This window comes from Rhinopithecus roxellana, chromosome 2, assembly GCF_007565055.1.
Source record: "Rhinopithecus roxellana isolate Shanxi Qingling chromosome 2, ASM756505v1, whole genome shotgun sequence".
Classification (NCBI taxonomy): domain Eukaryota; kingdom Metazoa; phylum Chordata; class Mammalia; order Primates; family Cercopithecidae; genus Rhinopithecus; species Rhinopithecus roxellana.
This window is the reverse complement of record NC_044550.1, coordinates 34,141,273-34,147,414: the sequence shown is the minus strand read 5'-3', so window position 1 is coordinate 34,147,414 and position 6,142 is coordinate 34,141,273.

Here is a 6,142-nt window from a genome sequence, read left to right as displayed (position 1 = left end):
ACATGATACATCACACTCAGAGAACCAAAAATAAAAGCCATATAATCATTTCAACAGATAATGAAAAAGCATTCAATAAAATTCAACATCCTTTTATAATAAAAACACTCAAAACTCTAGGTAGAGAAGGAACATACCTCAAAATAATAAAAACTACGTATGACAAACTCACAGCAAACATTGTGCTGATTGGGGAAAAATTGAAATCCTTTCCCCTAATATCTGGGACAAGACAATGATGCCCATTTTTAACACTTTTATTCAGTATAATAATGGAAGTCTTGGCCAGAATGATTTGGCAAAAGAAAGAAAGAAATAGCATCCAAATTGGAAAGGCAGAAGTCAAATCAGTTTTTTTCACAGATGACATGGTCTTATACTTAGAAAAACCGAAAAACTCTACCAAAAACTATTAGGACTGATAAATTCATTAAAGTTGCAGGATACAAAACCAGTGTGGAAAAATTAGTAGCATTTATATATGCCAACAGTGAACAATATGAAAAAGAAATCAAGAAAGCAATCCCATTTACAATAGCTGCAAAGAATATAAAATACCTAAGAATTAATTTAATCAAATTAAGTGAAAGATCTATACAAGTAAATCTATATAAAACACTGATGAAAGAAATTGAAGGGGACACACAAGAAAGAAGAGAGCTACTCCATGTTTATGGATTGGAAGAATTAATATTCTTAAAATAGCAACTCTACACAAAGAAATTTATAGATTCAATGCAATTCTTATCCAAATACCAAGCACATTCTTCACAGAAATAGAAAAAAAAGTCCTAAATTTCTTATGAAACCACAAAATGACTCAGAATAGTCAAAATTCCCTGCACGTAAAGCACAAAAGTGGAGGAATCACATTATCTGACTTCAAATTATACTACAGAGCCAGCATGGCACTGGTATAAAAACAGACTCAGAGACCAATGGAACAGAATAGAGAACATAGATTTGATTCTATGCATTTACAGCGAATGGAGAAAGATCAATCTCTTTAATAATGGTGCTGGGAAAACTGGATGACCATATGTAGAATGAAACTAGACCCCTATCTCTCACCATATACAAACATCAAGTAGAAATGGATTAAAGACCTAAAACTATGAAACTACTGGAAGAAGACATTGGAGAAAAACTCCATGACATTGGACTGGGTAAAAGTTTTTTGTGATAAGATCTCAAAAGCCCAGACAACCAAAGTAAAAATATACAAATGAAATTACATCAAGCAAAAAGCTTCTGTACAGCAAAGGGAACAATCAACAAAGTTAATAGACAAGCTACAGAATAGGGGAAAATATTTGTAAACTATCCATCTGACAAGGGATTAATAACCACAATATATAAGGAGCTCAAACAACTCAGTAGCTAAAAACCCCAAAATTCAATTAAAAATAGGCAAAAGATCTGAATAAAGCATTTCTCAAAATGAGACATACAAATGGCCAACAAATAAATGAAAAATGCTAGGCATCACTAAACATCACAGAAATGCACATAAGAACTACAATTAAAATTAGCTCATCCCAGTTAAAATGTTTTTTATAAAATAGACAGGCAAATATGGGTGCTGGTGAAGATGTGGAGAAAGGGGAACTCTTGTACACAGTTGGTGAAAATGTAAATTGGTAAAGCCACTGTGGAATACAGTATGGAAGTTCCTCAAAAAACTAAAAATAGAACCACCATATGATCCAACAATTCCACTTCTGGGTATATATTCCAACATAATATCAAAGAGATATCTACACTCTCATGTTTACTTCAGCATTATTCATAACAGACAAAATATAGAATCAACCTAAGTTGCCATCAGTGCATAAATGGATAAAGGATATGTGGTACATATACACAATAGAATATTATTCAGCCATAAAAACTAATGAAACCCTGTCAGTTACAGCAATGCTGGAGGTCATTATATTAAGTAAAAAAAGCCAAGCTCAGAAATACAAATATTATATCTTCTCACTCATATGTAGGAGCTAAAAAAGTGGATCTCAGGAAGATAGAGTAGATTGGTGGTTACTAGAGTCCAGGAAGGGTGGAGGAGGTGGTGAAGAGGGGTTATTTAATGCATACAAATATATAGTTTTTATAGAAGAAATCGGACCCAGTGTTTCATAGATCTATGACTATGTTTAATATAATCTACTATATATTTCAAAATACCTAGAAGATAATTCAAATGTTTCTAGCATAAAAAAAAGACAAATATTTAAGGTGATGTATATCCCAATTATACTAATTTAATCTTTAAAAATTATAGCAGTGCATTAAATTATACTTGTACCCACCAAAAGTATTTCATCTATTTTTAAGTTTATTGCTTCATATAATGCTTAGAAGAATGCTTTTAAGTTCCAAAAACCAAACTAAACCAAACCAAAACTCAATGTGGAAAATAAAAACAAGATACCATTTGGAGAGTATCTTTAACCTAGATTATATTTATAATTTAATATGAAAAAATTAAACATTGTAAAAATTCAGTCTTGCTATTATATATAACAAATTATTTTTATCCTTTCCTCAGTAAAATTTAAAACTTTTATGGGTAGGAATTTCTCACATATCATGTTAGGGTTATTTCTAGGTATTTGATATTTTTTGTTTACTGAGGGTTGAGTTTTTTTAGTTTACAAACAAAAATTATATATATTTATTAAGTACAACAAGATGTTTTGAAATGTGTATGTATCAGAAATGGCTAAATAGAGCTAGTTAACATATGCATTACTTCATATATTTATGATTTTTCTGTGGTGGGAACACTTGAAATCTATTCTAACAATTTCCAGAATACAAGATGAAAATTGATTATTTTTAAGTGGTTATTGTTGGTATGTTGGAACGTCCTTGAATGTATGTAGACTTTATAAGTGGCCATCGTATTGAATTCTTGTATTACTTTTATACATTTTTTTTTTTCAGTGAATCTCTTGGTATTTTCTTAAAACACATCTTCCAAAAAAGATTTTTTCTGCCTTTCCAGCACTCATACCTTTTATTTGTTTATTTTTGTTTCATTGTATTGATTCACATTTCCATGACAGTGTTCATAACAGTTGTGATATACTCATTCAACTTGAATGGAAGTGTTTCTATTGTTTTGCCGTTATGTTAAGTGTCATCTTTAATTTTAGATTCACTTCTTCAGCATAATAAGAAAAAAGTTGTTTATTCGTAGTTTAAAACGTGTAAGTCAGAACTGTATCTCTTTAGCTAATGCCTTTCTGGTCATTGATTAAAATGTACATATAGTTTTCCTGTTTTTGCTTATTTGTATGATAAAACAATGTTAGGATACTGAATAATAATTGAATTCTTTTAAAACATCTTGCTTGGTCAGAGTAGAATTTTGTTTTGTAGTTTTATATGGATTTGATATTGTTACCAAATTTTAACTTTTTTTTTTACTAACTTGACTAAATAAATTATGTTTTTCTGTGCTATGGAACAGACACGATCAGTTCCTGAACAGATTGGAAGAACTTCCCCATAAAACTGTCTTTGGGAATTAAATCTTTGGAAATCTAAAAATGTACTTTTTTCTTATTTTCTAGAACTTTGTGTCCTCGATTTTGGTCATTTACATATTTTCTTGTAAAGTATTCAATATCATAAAGGTTTTAAAATTAATTTTCATAAAATTATTGACACACTTTTTTCTATAGAAATTATTTCAAGTTTTCTATCTTTTAAATTAATTTTGATAGTGTTTTATTTTTAGAAAACTGGTGATTTGTGAAGATTATTTTAAAATAAGCTTTATTGACATAGAACTTAGGTACAATAAATTCATTCTTTAAAGTTTGATGCGTTTTGGCAAACATATACATGATCACATCCATAGTTAAGATATTGAATAGTTCCATCATGCCAGTAAGTTTCTTTTTACCCCCTTTTAACCAACACCCACATCTCTCACCCTATCAATGTTTGTTCTACTTTTATAACTATAAACTAATTTTGCCTATTCTAGAATTTCATAGAAATGAAATCATTCAGTATGTAGTCTTTTTAGACTGGTTTCCTTCATGTAGCATATTGCTTTTTAAGTCTTCCACATTATTCTGTATATTAGAAGCCAGCTCCATTTTATTGCTGAGTAGCATTACATTATATGATATACCACAATTTCCTTGGCCATATCCCTGTTTGTGGGCATTTGAAATGTTTTCAGTTTTCAGTTATTACTTATAAAATTGCTTAAAATATTTGAGCACAAATCTTTGTGTAAACATTTTTTCACATACGAAGTGGAATTCCTAGTCCATATGGTAACTATATGTTTACCTTTTTAAAGAAGTTATCAAACTGGTTTCTAAAGTGATTTTTAACATTCAGATATCTACAGCAATATAAATGCTAATTCCAATTGTTCCATATCACCACTAACACTTGGTATTGTCATACGTATTTAGCTATTCTAGTGATTGTATAGTGGTATATCATTCTGGTTCTAATTTGTATTTCTCTGAAGATTAAAGATGCTAAGCATCTACTTTAAAATCAGCTTTATTGTGGCATAATTTGTATAACAAGTTAGATATATTGCAAGCATACAATTTGATAAGTTTTAACATCAGGATAATGAGCATGTCTACACCCTAAAAGTTTCCTTATGTGCCTTGGAAATAATTTTTCCTTCCTGACGTCTATCCCCAGGCAACCACTAATCTTTCTTTTACTATAAACAGTTTGAATGTTCTAGAATTATATATAAGTAGAGTCAAATTATGTACTTTTGTTTGTTTTTCACTCAGCATAATTATTTTAATTTTTATCCACATTGTGTGTATAATAGTTCATATATTTTTATTTTGGGGTAGTTGTCCACTGTATGTCCACACCACAATTTATTTCTCCATTCACCTGATGGTAATTGGCATTTGGATTGTTTCCACTTTTTAGCTATTGCAACTAAATTGCTACAAACATTTGTTTTCAAGTCTTTATTATATATAGACACATACTTTCATTTCTCTTTCATAAACACATAGGAGCAGAATGACTAGGTCATGTGCTAGGAGTATGTTTAGCTTTTTAAGAAACTGCCAAAACAGTTTTTCAAAGTGGCTGCTAGATGACATGATCTTATATGTAGAATATCCCCATAGTCTCATCCCAAAAACTTCTTAAGCTGATAAACAATTTCAGCAAATTCTCGGGATACAAAAAATCAATATGCAAAAATCACTAGCATTCCTATACATCAACAGCAGTCAAGCTGAGAGCCAAATTAGGAAGAAACTCCCATTCACAATTGCCACCAAAAGAATAAAATACCTAGGAATACAGCCAACTAGGAAGGTGAAAGATCTCTACAAGGATAATTACAAACTACGGCTCAAAGAAATCAGACCTAGCAAAAACAAATTGGAAAACATTCCATGATCATGGATAGGAAGAATCAATATCGTTAAAATGATCATAACACCCAAAGCAATTTATAGATTAAATGCTATTCCTATTAAAGTACCATACGTTCTTCACAGAACTAGAGAAAACTATTTTAAACTTCATATGGAACCAAAAAAGAGCCTGAATAGCCAAGGCAATCCTAAGCAAAAAGAACAAAGCTGGAGGCATCAAGCTACCCAACTTCAAACTATACTTCAGAACTACAGTAACCAAAACAGCGTGGCACTGGTACAAGAACAGGCACATAGACTAATGAAACAGAATAGAGAACCCAGAAATAAGACTGCATACCTACAACAACCCAATCTTTGACAAAACCTGACAGAAACAAGCAATGGAGAAAGGATTTCCTATTTAATAAATAGTGTTGGGAGAACTGCCTAGCAATATGCAGAGAATTGAAACTGCACCCCTTCCTTACACCACATAGAAAAATCAACTCAAGATGATTTAAATGCTAAAATTATAACACCCAAAACTACAAAAACCCTAGAAGAAACTCTATGCAATACCATTCAGGACATAGACATGGGCAAAGATTTCATAACGATGATACCAAAAGGAATTGCAACAAAAGCAAAAATTTACGAATGGGATCTAATTAAACTAAGGAACTTCTGCAAGGCAAAATAAACTATCAACAGAATAAACAGACAACCTACAGAATGGGAGAAAATTTTTTGCAATCTGTGCATCTGATAAA